This window comes from Callorhinus ursinus, unplaced genomic scaffold (assembly GCF_003265705.2).
Source record: "Callorhinus ursinus isolate GAN/ISIS: 27379988/994484 unplaced genomic scaffold, GSC_fseal_2.0 scaffold24, whole genome shotgun sequence".
Classification (NCBI taxonomy): Eukaryota; Metazoa; Chordata; class Mammalia; order Carnivora; family Otariidae; genus Callorhinus; species Callorhinus ursinus.
In genome coordinates, this window is record NW_027397086.1 from 19,094,601 (window position 1) to 19,114,924 (window position 20,324).

Below are 20,324 nucleotides of genomic sequence, written 5' to 3' on the forward strand. Positions count from 1 at the left end.
GTGTGGGGGTGGATTGTAACAAGCAATGGGAGAAAAATGTGCAAATGGCCAGGGTAAGGAGGACCATGGTGCTGTGATGGAAATGGAAAAAGCCAGTTTGTTGGGAGTGCAGGAAGTAAGGGCAAAAGCTACAGAAGCAGATAGGGGAGGTCACTCAGGGTCTTCTTTGTCTCAGTAAGAGCTTCATTCTAAGAGTGGTGAAACACCATGGGAGTGTAGGTTGCCGCGGAAGCTACAGAAGTGAAGCAGATGGGCTGAGGGGGAGCGTGTGGAAGGAGAGGAAGCCCTAGAGCTGAGCCATGGAACATTCCAACCTTTCAAAGTCAGTGAAAGATAAAAGAGCGAGAAAAAGATGAACACAAAGCAGCTAGGTAGGTAGAAAGATAGATACTAATAAAGTAGTGTGTCACAAAAGGGAAGGGGAGAGAAGAGAGCATTTCCAGAAGGAAAACATGGAGTATGTTGAATGCTGCTGAGTGGTCCAATAGAAGGAACTGAAAGGTTTCCATTGAACTTCGCAACATAGAAGTGGTTTATGCTCTTGGTTAAGGGAGTCCCGGGGAGCAGTGGGGCATGAGATAAGAATTTCAGTACTAAATGGAACACTACGTCAAAAACTAATGATGTAATGTATGGTGATTGACATAATAATAATAAAAGAATTTTAGTACTATTTCATTAAATATAAAATATTTTACAAAAAAAAAAAAAAAAGACCAGTGTGGTGTGCACAGACTGGAGAGTGAGCAGGATGTGAGGGAATGGAGACAGTACATGAGTCGGATTCTCTCAAGAAGAGTGACCATGAAGGGAAGTGAAATTTAAGCAGCAGCTGGAGGGAGAAGTTGGACAAAGACAGAATTTATTCTTTCTTTTCCTTTCTTTTTTTTTAGTAGTTTCTGCACCCAACATAGGGCCTGAAGTCACAACCCTTAAATTAAGAGTCGCATGCATGCTCTACTGACTGAGCCAGCCAGGTGCCCCCGGAACTTCTTCTTTATTTATTTTGAAAGTGTGGTATGAAAGATCCTCTAGAGAGAAAGAAGTTAAAGACACAGAAAAAGAAGAGATAATAGATAGTTCAAAGTCTCCAGAAAGGCAGGAGCGGCTGGAGTCCTGAGCATAGGATCTTGTACTAGAAGGCGGTAAGGAAGGGTAAATAGACACATTTGTAGGAGGGAATGGCAGAGAGTTTACTGAGCCCTCACCTGATGACTTCTATCATCTCTGTGATGTGGAAGGTGAGGTTGAGGAAGATTTAAGACAGTTATTGTGGAAAATAAGAGAGCGCACAGTGGAGGTTGTCACTATAAAGTTATGCTGATACCAGACACCCTGGTGTGATTTTTTTTCTCCAGCACTTCTCAGCTTCACAAGTGACAGATGTTGAATGGTTCGGTTTATTTTGGGGGGTAGGGGGAAGAAAGGGTATTTGTTAGTGATACATTAGTCCAGGGAAGCAGCATTCCAGAAGAGAGAAGGAAATGGGGTGCTAGGGAGCAAAGTGGATGTACTGAGAATAGACACAGTCAATAAACAGGTGATGATACTGGCAGCACCAAGAAGGTAGGAATATGGACAAGGAAAGAAGCAGAAACTGGAAAGGGAGAGATTCAGTGATGTGGGTAGCTTTAAGCCAGTTCAGGGGCTCATCTTGGGAACACAGCCTATGACCTGAGGCTGTTTTGCTTATGCTCAGTTAAGTTCATTTCTCAGAATGGAGACCAGCTCTGAGGCCACTGTTACTGCACATGAGGGACAAGAGGTGGAGGGAGGGGAAAGGGCAGATTGGAGACAAATATGGAAAAGGCTAAAGTCAAGGTGAATACCAGATTTCCAACTTGAAAAACCGAGTGGAGTCGGGCTGCTGGAGTGCGGAGACCTAGAGAACTCATTAGTGGCAGGTGGGCAAGGGGATGGGGATGGGTGGAAGAAAAATTGCATGAACTGCAGACAGTGGAGTATTTCATTGTGTGCTAGCGGGAACTTCCAAAAGGAAAAATTATCTACTGAAATGGTCAATTTTTGTCCCATAAAATTTATAAATTTCTATCTTGGGCTGTTGTCTGGGTCCCAAAATGAAATCGATGGCTTACTCAAGTAGAATAAAGGGAGACGTACAAAGGTGTAAGATGTTGAGGAACGATGAGAACTGGTGTGGAGACGTGAACCTCCAACAGGTGCTCTTTGCCGTCTCGAGGCCTGAGAGTCAAAGGGGCAGAAAACCACTTATTGGAACCTAGAGACAGGGGTGACTGTGTTGAAAGAGAGCTTCCTATTGGGAACTGAGACCTTTGGTTAAGGGATTTGGCCAGCACAGGGGAACGCTTTTGATTTCTGGCAGATTCTCACCATTGGCCAAGCCCAATAGGAAGCTGGAGGGCAAGGAAGCCCATTGGTAGGGTTCACGGAAGTCAGTCTCCACAGGCCTAGAGCAGGGGCAAGTAGAGCTAGAGGATAAATGGAAGGATATCCCAGCTGGTCTCTTTAAAGAGTTCCAGCTTTTCCCAGAGCACAAGTCAGACACCGGAAAGAGAGCACGCCAGTACTCCCATTTGTCTGCAGTAATCACCTTTTCAGTCAGCATATCATACTTTAACCCACTTCTCTTACTTGCTCCCAAAGACTGACTACACTGCTTCTCTGTCATATCACCCTTGGCCCCTCTGAAGTGTATCTTTGGTACTCCAGTGTGTTACAGGGGCTTTTCCAGAGTATGGGTCTCTGTCTGGATTTTCCATACTATGGGACAAAACTGTTCTCTGAGACCTCTAACCTGCTGATCACATCCATGATCTTGGCACTTCTTCCTGATTTATCCAGCCCCACTGTCCATCTGAAAACCCACTGGAAAACTCCAATATGGCTACAGTTCAAAGACCCTGAAGTTAATATATATAGTTTAAATAGTACTGAGGGAAGAAGCCCTCCACCAGCCTCCTGGGGATGCCACTGCTGTAGGCTGTTCAGACCCTTAATGCTGCTGCCAGAGAGATGTTTTACTTTTAAAATTTATCCACCACACACCGATTAGAATGGCCAGAATCTGTAACACTGGTGAGGATGTGAAGCAGTAGGACCTCTCATCCATCGCTGGTGGGAATGCAAAATGATTCAGCCATTTTGGAAGACAGTTTGGCAGTATCTTACAAAACTAAACATACTCCTACCATAGGATCCAACAATCATGCTTCTTGGTATTTACCCAAAGGAGTTGAAAACATGTTCACGGAAAAACCTGTACACAGATATTTATAGCAGCATTATTTGTAATTGCCAAAACTTAGAAGCAACCAAGCTGTTCTTCAGTGGGTGAGTGGATAAATAAACTGTGGTGCATCCAGATAACGGACTGTTATTCAGCGCTAAAAAGAAATGAGCTATCATGTCATGAAAAGACATGGAGGAATGTTAAATGCATATCACTAAGTGAAAGAAGCAAATCTGGAAAGGCTGCATACTCTATGAATTCTAACTATATGGCATTCTAGAAAAGGCAAAACTATGGAGACAGTAAAAAGATCAGTGGTTTCTGGGGGCAGTGGGGGGGGGAAGGGATGAACAGGCCGAGAGCACAGATGATTTTTAGGACGGTGAAAATATTCTCTATGATCTAATAATGATGGATATGTGTCATTATACATTTGTTCAAACACACAGAGAATATAATACCAAGAGTGGACCCTAAGGTAAGCTATGGACTTTGGGTGGTTGTGATGGGTCAGTATAAGTTCATCTTTGCCAAAAAATGTAATAGCCTGGTGAGTGATGCTGATAATGGGGGAGGTGAGCACGTGTAGGGGCAGGTAGAATATGGGAACTCTCTGTGCCTCCTTCTCAATATTGTTGTGAACCTAAAACTGCTCTAAAAAATAAAGGCTTAAAAAAAGAATGTGTGGCTTTGTGTACTAGCTAAGTTAGTCCATGTAGCCAGTTAGTCCATGAGGCATGACTATTGCTCATTGAAAAAAAAAGAGAATGTATGTAAAGGGTCAAGTACAATGATACTGTTCAATTCATGTTTTGATTAAAGTTTTTATATATAAAAAATTAGGACAACTACAGATGTCATTTTATGATCAGGTGCAAATCACAAAAACATCTTTGTGAGGAAGGCATTATCCTCTACTGTGAAGTTTTAATTTTTGGTTTTGTTTTTTAAACTCAGTATTTGAACCTCTTTTTCTTCTTTTTAAAAAGATTTTATTTATTTATTTGACAGACAGAGCACAAGCAGGGGGAGCAGGAGAGGGAGGAGCACGGAGCCCAATGTGGGGCTTGATCCCAGGACCCTGGGATCATGACCTGAACCGAAGGCAGATGCTTAACGACCGAGCCACCCAGGCATCCCTTGAACTTCTTCTTATGTTTGCCTGTTGAGTTTTGGTAGGAGGCAGGTCCCAGCTCTGCCTGTAGAAGCCAAGAAAAATGAGTACTTGCTCTTGTAAACCCCGATAGCTAGATATGGATGAGTGACCTAAGCTCAGACAGTGAGACGCCTTTGCTGGGACTTTGAATTTGGAGCAGGCGACACAAAGAAGGAGGTAGTTAGAATTCATTCCAGTGGTGGTGGCATCAAGTGTTCGGTGGCGGTGGTGCCAAGAGTAGCACGCAGTCGTGGCAGGGCCTCAGCAGTATCCAGTGTCCGGTGAGGGTAGTGCCAGCCGCTGTGCCCAGCGTCCAGCAGCAGAGCTGTGTCACCCTGACCAGGCTGTTCCTCTGCTGAGATCTTGGCCATGGGACTTGCCACCTGACTGCCTTGGTTCCTGCCTGGCTCTCCAGTGTTCCCAAGTATTCCAGAAGCTACCTGGTATCCTTCCAAAACATTCCGTTTCTCCCAAGTTAAGCCTTTCTCTCAAGTTATATGATACACACACACACATACACACTCACTTGCAGGAAATATATCTAAAATATAAATAAACGAATAAATTTATAAATTTTATGTAAATATGTATATTCTCATGGAAAACACCTTTGATATGACACAAAACGTGGGAATCCTATAAAGATGAATCCAGTTGACTACATAAAGTTTTCAAATCTGCCTGGGAAGACATATTGCCAAAACTTAAATTTATCAAAATGAAATAAAAAAAAAATCCAACTTGCCAAGCTAATCGATAGCTCAGTATGTATCTTACTTGAATTTTCCTCAACATGTGGCAGTATTGGCTATTCTTTTTACTTAAAGTTCTTTTTCACTTGGCTTTTTCTGATAGAGTTCCTTCCTGGTTTTCTTGTTACTTTTTGTTGTTGTCTCCTTCAAGCCCCCTCCCCCCCATTTCCTCCCCTGCAGAATTTAAATGTTGATTTTTCCCAAGTTAAGTCCTCGGCACACTTCTTGGCTGTACACATTCCTAAGAGTGGTTTCGACCATTTTACAGCATTAGACCACATCTAAGTATGTGTGACCCCTATACCTGTAGCTGAATGAAATCTCTTTTGGAAACACCTGCATAGCTGGTCACCTATATGGCTATCTCACAAGTAACTGAAACTCAGGAGTTGAGATATAATATTATTAATCTGAAAAACATTTAACAGCCAACTAGAATTAACAGTGAGATCAGAGAGGACAGAAAACCTTCAAACTTTGCTTTCCCTCCCCATCGCTGCAAAAGGCTCTCTAAGACAGATGCCATTTTTACAGGCCGTATCTCCATAGTGGCTTTCTGCCACTGTTGTTGAGCTAAAATGTCTCTGGAAACCAACATGCCTCCAGATACTTGGACCCAGTTCCAAGTACCTGTAAATGAAGGTATCTGTGGGAATGTTGGAGAATATGTGCTTTTTCTTATTGGTGAGTTCTATGAAAACAAGTACTTCAGAATAGGGACTGGCTATTAACAGGCTATTACTGGCTACATACAAGTTGTATATAAATTCAGAACTTTTTCAAGTTGACATGGCTCTAAGTTGACCTGTAATACCTGATTCTCAATGTTCAAGTGCCCTTGGGGGTAAGATAGTATGAGAAAAGAGCTAAGCTGATACAGCTATGGTGGTCTCCACTGTTCACTTCCCAACCATCCCGGCCCTATATGAAAGAGGGATGTTATTATGGGGAGTGGTGGGAGACAGCTTAGGGAAGGTACTATAGTTTCAGAGCTGATGAAATTCAAACTGTTTTCCAAGGTTCTCAAGACCTAGAGTCTAAATTTCTACTGACCGAAGAGTCTGTCTGAATTTAAATGAATCCAAGATCCTAGTACCTGGGGAAATTGGTCCTAAGTCCCTATAATATCAGTATGTCCAATGCTAAACTCATCTTCTTCCCTAAAACCTTGGGAATTCCTTTATCTCTTGTTTCAGTGAATACCACCATCTTCTCCTCAGCTTCTTAAGCCACTAAGCTGTGAGTCATCCCTGACACCCTTCTTTTTCCTTAACCCTATATTTATCTGAGTCTCAACAAGTTTACATTCTTTCTGAATTGTCCCTTCCTCAACTGCCCCCACACCTCACTTTTTATGGCAGCAGGGAGTGGGTCTCCCTGCCAATCAGATCTCTCCACTAACGTGAGACAGCTCCTTCTATATATAAATTTGACCACGTCATTTTCCTGCTTGGGATGTTTTATGACTTCCTGATGCTTTGGGGTAACCTCCACACTCCCTGGCGTGGCAGTCCTCTGTTGCCCTCTCTTCTCTCCCTTCCTCATCCTGCCTTCCTCACACTTTTTGTCGGAGGAGTCACTGTAGTGCCCTGAAATCACCACCACACTCTTTCTGATCTCCCTGCTTCTTTGCATGGTTTCCCTTCTGCTGGAATGTTACTCCCCTGTTTACCTTTAGCCAATCATGGCCGGTCCTTCAAGATTCCACCTGGTTCTTACTTCCCTGAGAAGTTTCATTTGATGCCCCAATCCAAGTTGGATGTCCTCTTCTCTCACCAGGAGCTCACACTCTGTGCTCACCTCTTTCTTAACCCACAGCAGGCTGTTATGGTAGAATTCTTAACCTGCTCTTGACTCTGTCAAGAGTCCGCAAGACTCCACAAGAAGATGAGCCTGTTGAAGGCTGATTTTTGTGTCCTTTATGTCTATGAATCCTGTGCCTGGCAGAGTTCCCAATGTATTATAGCCCTTGGTACCTATTTTATGATGAAATAGGGAATATGGGGCGCTTGGGTGGCTTCGTCGGTTAAGCAGCTGCCTTTGGCTCCATTCATGATCTCAGGGTCCTGGGATAGAGCCCCATGTTGGGCTCCCTGCTCAGTGGGGAGCCTGCTTCTCCCTCTCCCTCTGCAGCTCTGCCCTGCTTGTGCTCTCTCTCTGTCAAATAAATAAATAAAAATTGTTAAAAAAAGAAAGAAAGGGAATAAATGTAACCACATCTTTCTTTCTCCCTAAGAATTTTAGGCCTTGCTAGTGGATTCTCTTGCTAGGGGAGTGAAGCATTAAAGAGATTTCCTTGGCTTATTCTCTTAGGTCTCCCCGCCCACCCCCCACCCCTTCCTTTATGGTAGCGTGTGGAGGTTATGTCATGCAGAACCGCATTTTGCAGCTTGGGGAAATGATTGTTTGGAGGCCCACTGAATGCTGGAGGGAAGGCAGACTTGGAGTTGTGGAGAGCTGCATACTTGAAGTCTATGCTTCGGTAGAGAAGAAAAGTTATCTGTGCTACTTACCCAGCTAAATTGGGGGGGAAGGGTGAGCAAGAATTCAAGACATACTCTGTGTACAGGAAAAGAGTGGGTTGGATTGGATTGGATTTGGCCCTTCTGTGGCCTTTGTCATTTGGGAACCTGAGGGTGGTAAGCAAATGTCCTTCCTTGGTTCCTTTTATGATAAAACTGGTACCTGAGTTCCCTGCAATGTTCCCTTCTGTTGCCTCCTCTTTTCTGCTTCCCTTAATCACAAACCTCATCTGGAGTTTCCTGAGGTATTGTGAGGAGACACAGAAGACTGAAAACCATTATGTAAGCTCCTACCAGGATGACAGATCCATCCTTCTTTCTCACTGCCTGTCTCCTTTCCGCTTCTTCATTATAACTGGAGTGTTCCAGACTCCTACCACAGATTCCTCAAATATGTTAGATTTGCTTTTAGGGCACCGTGAGATCACCTCCAAAGGAAACATCCCATCTTAGGAGCTTCATTTCTCGGTTTAGTCCCAGCACTGTTTATATATTCTGACCCTGGCTGAGAGATGCACAATTCAGTTCAGTTCAGCAGGTCATGGCTAGGCTCTAGGCCAGGCCCTGGAGTCCAAAGGAAACATCGACAACTGCTTCCAGTAGACCATGTGGCAGTGTAAGGAGAGAAGCTCTTGGCAGGGTTCAGAGCACTGCAGAAGGGTCAGAGCAGCCCTCGCCAAGCCTGCCCTATCAGTGGGGCAGGCAGCCTCCAAGATGGCCCCCAAGAGTGGAATCCTCTTTGTTTGAGCATGGTCTGGATTTCATAACTACTTCTAATGACCAGAACACAGCAGAGGCAACGGTATGTCTCTAAAAAGGTTCTAAAAAGAAAGATCGCTGTCTCTATCGGGTTTCAGAACAGCAGGACTTAGCAAAGCAGAAGGGGGAACAGAAATGTTGTTGAGAATTCTGAAGAGAAGACCTGGGTGGATGTGGTGTTGTGTAGTAAGATGCTAAAGATCAGATTAAAAACCAGTTTAGGGAGGACAATGTTCTTAATCATATGAGTAATCATAAAAATGTCTGCTAAGTAGGACCAATTTAGGTCTGGAGCCAAGAAAAGAAGTTTGGGCTTGAGTATCAATGGGGGAGTTTTCTGCACACATGGATGTTGTTTAATCATGAGACAGCATGGATTGTCATGGGCGAGTTCAGATGGAGCACAAGTGAGGGCCCAGGATTGAGCTCTTAGTAATGTCGGCTTTAAGAGGCTGTATTGAAGAAGAAGAAGAAGAGCAAGTTAAAATAAGGCAGAAGAAAGTGAGAAACAACTACCAGAGAAGCTGGAGGAGATCCAGGTCTGTGCATTTTTGGGGGAAAGAGAAGAAGTTCCTTAAGAAGATGGGAGTGGTCCACTTGGTCAAAGGCTGCTGAGAGGATGAAGGGAGTACAGGAATGGGAAGTGGCCATCTCATCTGGCCACATGGTAGTCGCTGGGGCCCTGGACAGGAGAAATATTTCAAACTTGCAGAGTGAACGGCTAAGATGGCAGACAATATTTCGTGTGACGAATCCTTAGGAGATCTATGCATCTATTAAATTTCAGTTTGACTTAACTTGATTCGTGGAATCCTCATTTTGCAAATCTGAAGCAGAATGTTTTTGAACTGTTAACACCATATTTAAAATGGCTTTGCAAATTGCTTCCCAAAACTAGCCCTCGTTTTGGTCATGTGATTGAAAGATCAGAAAATGAATACAGTCAAGTTGCCCTTTGCCTTACCTAGCGGTAATTGCTAGTTGCACACACAGATTATGAAAATGCCTCTTTACATTCTTGAATTCAGCCATCTTGAATGAATTCTAGATGCTAGATGCATCTTCTCGCATCTTCTATAAATAGCGCAGTACACTGAAAGTGACTATGCTAGATAAATAAGGGCTCAGGAAGTGTGTACTAATGTCAACACTGTGTGGAAAGGAATTTTCCAGTTTTGAAAACTATACCACCTCAGAGAAAGAGAAGCCTTCATTTAGCCCCTCAGCAGCTCAGCGGCTCAGCGGCACAAAATAACACTAGGAAAATTACACTGCACACTGAGTAAGTATGACGTGGTCAATTTATTCATAGTCTATTTTTGCAGTGATCTCTTTGAGCTATGCCAGGATTAATAAATGCGGTTTATGCATAACCATGATGCTCTCAGGAGACTTAATTTAATAAAAATACAAATCCACAGATAAGTCTTATTTTTGTAATGTTCTGGTAATCACAGGATTAGGGTAGGCAAACCAACAGGGCTTCTCTGGCTCTTTCTCAAAGCCTGGGTGTGTGGCCTGTGGACCAGACTTAGGGGTTGCTTTAGGTTAGCCCAGGGCAAGGGGCCGGACTGAACTGTGCTGACGAGGGGACAGTCCTAGAGATTTTGAGCTGTGAGTTACACATGCCTTTCTGCGTGATTACAGTATGTACTCAAGGAGACATTTTCTGTCTTCATGAGCAAAGTTAGATTTTTGAGATTTTTTTTGGCAATAGTCTAATAAGACAGTTGTTGATTGTATCTCTCTGGATTAGGAAATATTTGAGAACTGCAATAGACTGATGTGATTTTTAGGCACTCTCTGTTCTCTGACATTTTCTTCTGAAAAATCTTTTTCTGATTTCAGCCATTCACTGTAAAAGAAAAAAAAGTAATAGGAAAACAATCATCAAATACCGAGAATAAAAACAACAGCCAGTCATTTCAGGGTCAAGCCCAGACTTAGAAAACAAACATTATTACCATGTTTGTACATTTATATCCCAAATTCTTTCATATTAAATATACAGAAAATGCATGTTAAATAAAATTTGAAGCACACAGCACATGGTTTCTTTTAATTTCTACCATCATTGATTATTACAACTTTGATTGTTAATGTACAGATACACTGTTGTCTGTGTAGACATTCACCTGTTTTAATTATTTCCAATTTTTAACTATTAGGAATAAAATGTCAGCATTTCATCCATTCTGTTTCATGTGATGCTCTAATTATGGATCATTATATCTAATTCAGATCATTATAGAAATGGAATTACTGAATCAAAGTGTGTGAATACTTATGAGGCCCTGGGTGTGTATTTTCAAATTTTCTTCCAGATATTTTCACGTATGCGCTCTCTATCACGACATTCTCATTTCTGAACTCTTCATGGTAATTTGATGGGTAAAAAAGATATCTCGTGTTATTTTGTTGTTAGTGTGAAATGTAAACTTATGCAACATACATATTTGCCATTAATACTTCTCCTCTTGTACATTATATGAGTTTGTTCCTAGTTTATTTTTCCTGTAGGATGTTTGTCTCTTTCTTTTTTAATTTGTAAGATATTTATGCATTAAGAACTTTAAGTATTATATGCACTGCTAAATGTTCCCTCATTTGTTCAGTTTGTTTTTTATGACTGAAAAACAAGATTTTAATTTTTATAAAACCTAATCTATCAGACATTTTTCTTATAACTTCTCTCCAGCCTCTGTTTTATGGTCATAAAAGCTCTCTGGATCCCAAGAAAAGGTAATTTACACCTATGTTCTCTTCTAGACTTTCTAGGAGTTAATTATTTTTATATTGAATTTTTCAATCAATCCAGAATTATTCTTACTATACCATAGAAATATGGCATTCTTTCCCAAAGCATCAGTTGTTCTACTGCTATTTCTTGAATAATCTTTTATTCATCCCATTTATCTGAAATTCTGTCTTTTTTAGAATATTCTATAAGGTAGGCCAGGGAAAGGCAAAAGGAATTACTTTGAGTAACAACTAAGATGACTGCATAGGGTGAAATGCTAGAAAATATTCTGGAGTCACCTTGGAGCAGACTGGCATGCCGTGATTGATTACTGATGTCTCCCATGAGCACACAAATATGCTTTATAATTTGTACATTGTGTTTCATTAATATGTATTTCTTATTGGCCTACTATCATATATTGTAGCTTTATATATCTAATTATATAGCCCTGATATACATGAAGGAAAAATGTATAGAATTGCTAAGAGAAATTGGCAAATCTATAGCCACTGTAGAAGATTTTAACATACCTCTCTATAATTGGTAATCTAAGTGGAAAATGGTGGTTTTTCCCCAGCTTTATTGAGGTTTATTTGACAAATTTGTAAGATATTTAAACTATACAACTCTTGATGATTCAATATATGTATATATTATGAAATGATTCCAACAATCAAGCTAAATAGTACATTCATCATCTCACATAGTTACCTTTCTTGTGTGTGTAAGATCTATGGCCTTAGTAAATTTCAAGTGTACTCTGCAGTGTTATAAGTACAGTCACCATGATATACATTAGATCCTCAGAACTTAATCATCTTATAACTGAAAGCGATACCAGCCTCTCATTTCCTCCACCTTACGGTTTCCCTGGCAACCACTAGTCTACTCTTAGTTTCTATGAGTTTGACTTTTTTTTTTTTTTTTAAGATTCTGCATATAAGTTATACCGTACCATAATGTATGGCTTATCTCGTTTTGCATGATGTCTTCCAGGATCATCCATGTTGTCACAAATGGATTTCCTTCTTTTTTAAGGCTGAATAATGTTCCATTGTATGTATATGCCACATTTTCTTTACCCACCCATCCATTAATGGATACTTAGGTTGTTTCTTTATCTTGGGTATTATGACTAGTGCTGCAATGGATATGGGAGTTGAGATAATGATCTTATTTCCTTTGAATAAATACCAAAAGGTGGAATTTCTGTATCATATGGTAGTTCTGCTTCTAATTTCTTGAGGAACTTCCATACTGTTTTTCATAATGGCTGTATCAATTCATGTTCCTACCAAAAGCATTCAAGCATATCCTTTTCTCCACATCTTTATGAACACTTGTCATCTCTTGTCTTTTTTATGATAGCCATTCTAATAGGTGTGAGGTGGTGTGTCGTTGTGGTTTTGATTTGCATTTCCCTGATGATTAGTGATATTGAGTACCTTTTAATGTACCTGTTGGCCATTTGTATGTCTTCTTTGGGAAAATGATTTTCAGCCCCTGGCCCATTTTTTAATTGGATTGTTTGTTTTTGCTATTAAGTTGTATGAGTTCTTCATATACTTTGGATATCAATCCCTAATCAGATGTATGATTTGTGGATACTTTCTCTTATCCCATAGATTGCTTTTTCATTTCATTGATGGTTTCCTTTGCTGTGCAGAAGCTTTTTAATTTAATGTAGTTCCACTTGTTTATTTTTGCTTTTGTTGCCTTTGCTTTTGGTGTGAAATCCAAACAATCATTGCCAAGACTGATGTCAAGGAGCTATTCCGCTGTGTTCTCTTTTAGGAGTTTTACAGTTTGAGGTCTTATGTTTAAGTCTTAAATCCATTTTGAGTTGATTGTTGTGTATGGTGTAAGATAGAGGTCCAATTTCATTCTTTTGCATATGGATATCCTATTTCCCCAACAACATTTATTAAAATGCTATCTTTTCCCCATTGTGTATTCATAGTGCCTTTATGGAAAATTAGTTGAACTAATATGCATGGATTTATTTCTGGGTTCTCTATTCTGCTTCATTGATCTCTGTGTTTATTTTTATGCCAATATCATACTGTTTTGATTACTAAAGCTTTGTAATATAGTTTAAAAACAGGACATGTAATGCCTCTGGTTTTGCTCTTCTTGTGCAAGGTTTTTAGCCTTTTGGGTTCTTCTGTGGTTCCATACAAATTTTAGGATTGTTTCTTTTGTTTTTGTGAAAAAAGCCATTGGAATTTGATGGAAATTGCACTGAATCTATAGATCGATTTGGGTAATATGGACATTTTAATAATATCAATTCTTCCAATGCATGAATATAAATTTTTCCACTTATTGTGTTTTCTTCAATTTCTCTTTAAATTTTTCATTGTTATATTAATCACCATATATTGTATCATTAGTTTTTGATGTAGTGTTCCATGATTCATTGTGCATAATACCCAGTGCTCCACGCAGAATGTGCCCTCTTTAATACCCATCACGATGCTAACCCATCCCCCCACCCCCCTCCCCTCTAGAACCCTCAGTTTGTTTTTCAGAGTCCATCATCTATCATGGTTTGTCTCCCCCTCCGATTTCCCCCCCTTCATTCTTCCCCTCCTGCTATCTTCTTCTTTTTTTTTTCTTAATATATATTGCATATTTGTTTCAGAGGTACAGATCTGTGATTCAGTAGTATTGTACAATTCACAGCGCTCACCATAGCACATACCCTCCCCAATGTCTATCACCCAGCCACCCCATCCCTCCCACCCCCCACCACTCCAGCAACCCCCACTTTGTTTCCTGAGATTAAGAATTCCTCATATCGGTGAGGTCATATGATACATGTCTTTCTCTGATTGACTTATTTCACTCAGCATAATACCCTCCAGTTCCATCCACATCATTGCAAATGGCAAGATCTCATTCCTTCTGATGGCTGCATAATATTCCACTGTATATATATACCACATCTTCTTCATCCATTCATCTGTCGATGGACATCTTGGCTCTTTCCACAGTTTGGCTATTGTGGACATTGCTGCTATAAACATCGGGGTGCATGTACCCCTTCGGATCCCTACATTTTTATCTTTGTGGTAAATATCCAGTAGTACAATGGCTGGATCGTATGGTAGCTCTGTTTTCAACTGTTTGAGGAAACTCCATACTGTTTTCCAGAGGGGTTGCACCAGGTTGCATTCCCACCAACAGTGTAGGAGGGTTCCCCTTTCTCCACATCCCCACCAACATCTGTCATTTCCTGACTTGTTAATTTTAGCCATTCTGACGGGTGTGAGGTGGTATCTCATGGAGGTTTTGATTTGGATTTCCCTGATGCCGAGCGATGTTGAGCACTTTTTCATGGGTCTGCTGGCCATTTGGATGTCTTCTTTGGAAAAATGTCTGTTCATGTCTTCTGCCCATTTCTTGATTGGATTATTTGTTCTTGGGGTGTTGAGTTTGATAAGTTCTTTATAGATTTTGGATACTAGCCCTTTATCTGATACGTCATTTGCAAATATTTTCTCCCATTCTGTCGATTGTCTTTTGGTTTTGTGGACTGTCTCTTTTGCTGTGCAAAAGCTTTTTATCTTGATGAAATCCCAGTAGTTCATTTTTGCCCTTGCTTCCCTTGCCTTTGGTGATGTTTCTAGGAAGAAGTTGCTGTGGCTGAGGTCGAAGAGGTTGCTGCCTCTGTTCTCCTTTAGAATTTTGATGGACTCCTGTCTCACATTTAGGTCTTTCAACCATTTGGAGTCTATTTTTGTGTGTGGTGTAAGGAAATGGTCCAGTTTCATTCTTCCGCATGTGGCTGTCCAATTTTCCCAACACCATTTGTTGAAGAGACTGTCTATTTTCCATTGGACATTCTTTCCTGCTTTGTCAAAGGTGAGTTGACCATAGAGTTGAGGGTCCATTTCTGGGCTCTCGATTCTGTTCCCTTGATCTATGTGTCTGTTTTTGTGCCAGTACCATACTGTCTTGATGATGACAGCTTTGTAATAGAGCTGGAAGTCCGGAATTGTGATGCCGCCAGCTTTGCTTTTCTTTTTCAACATTCCTCTGGCTATTCGAGGTCTTTTCTGGTTCCATACAAATTTTAGGATTATTTGTTCCATTTCTTTGAAAAAAGTGGATGGTATTTTGATGGGGATTGCACTGAATGTGTAGATTGCTCTAGGTAGCATTGACATCTTCACAATGTTTGTTCTTCCAATCCATGAGCATGGAATGTTTTTCCATTTCTTTGTGTCTTCCTCAATTTCTTTCATGCGTATTTTATAGTTTTCTGAGTAGAGATCCTTTACCTCTTTGGTTAGATTTATTCCTAGGTATCTTATGGTTTTGGGTGCAATTGTAAATGGGATAGACTCCTTGATTTGTCTCTCTTCTGTCTTGTTGTTGGTGTATAGGAATGCCACTGATTTCTGTGCATTGATTTTATATCCTGCCACTTGACTGAATTCCTGTATGAGTTCTAGCAGTTTTGGGGTGGAGTCTTTTGGGTTTTCCACATAAAGTATCATATCATCTGCAAAGAGTGAGAGTTTGACTTCCTCCTTGATGATTTGGATGCCTTTGATTTTTTTTTTGTTGTTGTCGTCTGATTGCTGTGGCTAGGACTTCTAATACTATGTTGAATAACAGTGGTGATAGTGGACATCCCTGCCATGTTCCTGACCTTAGGGGGAAAGCTCTCAGCTTTTCCCCATTGAGAATGATATTCGGTGTAGGTTTTTCATAGATGGCTTTTATGATATTGAGGTAGGTACCCTCTAGCTCTATACTCTGAAGAGTTTTGATCAAGAAACGATGCTGTACTTTGTCAAATGCTTTCTCTGCGTCTATTGAGAGGATCATATGATTCTCGTTCTTTCTTTTGTTAATATATTGTATCACGTTGATTGATTTGCGGATGTTGAACCAACCTTGCAGTCCAGGGATAAATCCCACTTGGTCATGGTGAATAATCCTTTTAATGTACTGTTTTGGTGAGAATTTTTGCATCCATGTTCATCAAAGATATTGGTCTGTAATTCTCCTTTTTGATGGGGTCTTTGGTTTTTGGGATCAAGGTAATGGTGGCCTCATAAAATGAGTTTGGAAGTTTTCCTTCCATTTCTATTTTTTGGAACAGTTTCAGGAGAATAGGTATTAATTCTTCTTTAAATGTTTGGTAGAATTCCCCTGGCAAGCCATCTGGCCCAGTCACCTTACAGGCAATACAATGGCACTAAATTCATATCTTTCAATAGTTACCCTGAATGTAAATGGGCTAAATGCCCCAATCAAAAGACACAGACTATCAGATTGGATAAAAAAACAAGACCCATCGATATGCTGTCTGCAAGAGACTCATTTTAGACCCAAAGACACCCCGAGATTGAAAGTGAAGGGGCGGAAAACCATTTACCATGCTAACGGACACCAAAAGGAAGCTGGGGTGGCAATCCTTATATCAGACAAATTAGATTTTAAACCAAAGACTGTCATAAGAGATGAGGAAGGACACTATATCCTACTTAAAGGGTCTATCCAACAAGAAGATCTAACAATTGTAAATATCTATGCCCCTAACATGGGAGCAGCCAATTATATAAGGCAATTATATAAGGTGTAAGTAAGGTGACTGTTCCTGTATATTGTCTGTATTCCTTTCTTGTCTATGCTGCTTTTAGGCCCTCTCTTTCCTTAGAGGACCCCTTTCAATAATTCTTGTAGGGCTGGTTTCGTGTTTGCCAATTCCTTTAGTTTTTGTTTGTCCTGGAAGCTTTTTATCTCTCCTTCTATTTTCAATGACAGCCTAGCTGGATATAGTATTCTTGGCTGCATATTTTTCTCATTTAGTGTGCTGAATATATCATGCCAGTCCTTTCTGGCCTGCCAGGTCTCTGTGGATAGGTCTGTTGCCAATCTAATTTTTCTACCATTGTAGGTTACAGAGCTCTTGTCCCAAGCTGCTTTCAAGATTTTCTCTTTGTCTCTGAGACTCGTAAGTTTTACTATTAGATGTCAGGCTGTTGACCTATTTTTATTGATTTTGAGAGGGGTTCTCTGTGCCTCCTGGATTTTGATGCCTGTTTCCTTCCCCACATTAGGGAAGTTCTCTGCTATAATTTGCTCCAATATACCTTCTGCCCCTCTCTCTCTTTCTTCTTCTTCTGGGATCCCAATTATTCTAATGTTGTTTCATCTTATCGTATTGCTTATCTCTCGAATTCTGCCCTCGTGATCCAGTAGTTGTTTATCTCTCTTTTTCTCAGCTTCTTTATTTTCCATCATTTGATCTTCTATATCGCTGATTCTCTCTTCTGCCTCATTTATCCTAGCAGTTAGTGCCCCCATTTTTTATTGCACCTCATCAATAGCCTTTTTGATTTTGATTTGGTTAGATTTTAGTTCTTTTATTTCTCCAGAAAGGGTTTCTCCAATAACTTCCATACTTTTTTCAAGCCCAGCTAGTATCTTTAAAGTCATGATTCTGAACTCTAGGTCCGACATCGCACTAATGTCCGTATTGAGTAGGTCCCTGGATGACGGTACTACCTCTTGTTCTTTTTGTTGAGGTGATTTTTTTCGTCTTGTCATTTTGTCCAGAGGAGAATAGATGAATGAGAGAACAAAATGGTAACAGGTGAACAACGTCTCCAGAAAATATACTCTAATCAAATCAGAAAAGACCTGAAGCCAGGGGGAAAGAAAGGGAAAGAAAGAAAAAAGAAAGAGAAAAAAAAAGAAAAAGATAAAAACAAACAGAACAAAACAAAACAAAAAAACAGAATATGATCAAATATGATCAGGCTAGTGCATAGATCAGTGCCACACACTAGATTTTGGGTGTATTTTGGTCTGTCAGAAGAAAGTGCCTCCTAAAATTTTAAAGAAAGAAAGACTTATATATGTACAAAATAAGGGTTGATACAATGAAGGGATGGAATATGACTGTAAAGATGAAAATTATAAAAAATTTTAAAAAAGGAATTTATAAGAAGATGTTTGAAAAAAGAAAGAGGAGGATTAAAAAAAAGGAAAGAAAGAAAGAAAAGAAAAGGGGAGAGAATGTGATCAGGCAGGAGACTAGAACAAAGCCATATACTAGAGATTTAGGGTATATTTTGATCTGTTAGAAGAAACTGTATCTCAAAATTTTAAAGAGAGAACAACTTATATATATATATGCCAAAAATAAGGGTAACTACTATGAAGGGATAGAATATGACTCTAAAAATGAAAAAGAAAAATGTTTTTTTTAAAAAAGGGATTGATAAGATGTTGGTTGAAAAAAGGAAAAAGAAAAATTCAAAAAAAAAAGTTAAAATTAACTTTGAAAGACTAATGTATCATGGTAAAAAAGCCATGAATTCTATGTGCCGTATTCCCCTAGCGCTGGAGTTCTCCCGTTCTCCTTGATCGGTAAACTTGGTCTTGGCTGGCTGTTCGTGCTGATCTTCTGTGGAGGGGCCTGTTGCCGTGGTTCCCAGATGTCTTTGCTGGAGGCGGAATTGTCCCACCCTTGCCTGGTCAGGCCTAAGCAGTCTGCTTGGGTTTGCTTTCAGGAGCTTTTGTTCCCTGCAAGCTCTCGGTACAGCTTTGGAGGACCAAGGTGAAAATGGCAGCCTCCCAATCTCCGCCCGGAGGAGCTGAGAACTCGGGGCCCCGCTCCTCAGTGCGCCCCCAGAGAAAAGCAGTCAGTCACTCCCGTGTCCCCGGTCTCCAGCCGCACTCCGTGCTCACCCGGCCTGTGACCGAGCATTTCTATCTCTGGCACCCGACCCCGTGTGGAGTCTCGAAACCCAGCAGATCCCTGTGGTGCACTCCCGCGCCGCTCCTCCCAGGGGAGGAAGGGGAGTCTCCCGGGATCTGCCGCTTGTTGGGTCCCTGCTGGAGGAGCAGTGGCCCGACTGTGTCGCTGATCACAGTTTATGGCAATCCCGAGCTGAGAGCCGGTGCCTCGGCTCCGTCTCTGCAGCCGGCTTCCCCGCTCCGATACCTGGGAGCTCTGCCGCACTCAGGCACCTGCAGTCTTTCTGTGACCCCGAGGGTCCTGAGACCACACTGTCCCGCGAGGGTTCCACCCTCAGCTTAGCCACTGGAGCAACGTCCCTCAGCGGAGCCAACTTCCAAAAGTTCCGATTTTGTGCTCCGGGGCTCTATCACTTGCCAGAAGCGGCCGACGGAGGCCCCCTCCCCCGCCATCTATCCTCCCGAATATCGCCTCGGATTCACTTCTCCGCACGTCCTACCTTCCAGTAAGTGGTCGCTTTTCTGTTCAGAGAGTTGTTGCTACTCTCTTCTTCGATCTCCTGTTGAGTTCGTAGGTGTTCAGAATGGTTTGATCCCTATTCAGCTGAATTCCTGAGACCAGACGAAATCCAGGTCTCCTACTCCTCCACCATCTTGCTCCACCCTCTGTTTTCTTCAATTTCTTTCATCAGTTTTTCTTTTTTCTTTTTCTTTCTTTTTTGTAAGGAGAAATTCAGCAACTAATGAGTAATTGCATAACATCTTTGAGTTTGGACCAATTCTGAGATTCAGTGGATTAGTTTAGTCTTTGGGATATTCATGTGGACAAAGGTAAAATTTTATCTTATGGACTGAAGGCAGCAGATCTCCTATGTGAGAGAATTAGAAGATAGGGATTCCAAACAGGGAGAAGGTGGATAAATCAAAGCTAAAATAAAGAAAGGCACATCAGAAAGGCCTGATTTGGGGTTTATTGCCAGAATGGCATTAAAAGTAAGGAAGAAGTAGGTTTTGACATAAATGTATTTTAATTTCAAGTAAATAATGCTCAACTGTGCATGAAAATAGGCTCTCTGAATTGCACCTACAGCTAATGATCAAAGGACACACTTCATGTGTATGTAGGGTGGGGGGATAAAAAAGGTGGTTGCCCACCCTTTAGTTGTTTTAGCACTACATTCTCACACACTATCATTGTCAGCATTTTATCATTGAAAATAGCAGACAACAATATAGTAAAAATTTATTAAGTGTTTGATGACCAAAATGCCAATTCATCACATAACAAGAGTCCTGTTTATATCATTCTGCAATTCAAACCCAAAGTGTTATAGACCATCCCTAGTATAATGGCTGGCACCTATTAGGCACTCAATAAATACATGTTCAACAAATGAACCAGGGATTAAGACTCTAACAACTTTGCCAGTTTTGTCTGACATTATAATATGTAATTGTT

At 40.9% G+C, this 20,324-nt stretch overlaps 1 pseudogene; it reads left to right on the plus strand.

The window, feature by feature from the left end:
• Positions 1–5,697: 5,697 nt before the first annotated feature.
• Positions 5,698–20,324, plus strand: part of LOC112836695 (S-formylglutathione hydrolase-like) — a 38,160-nt pseudogene continuing 23,533 nt past the window's right edge.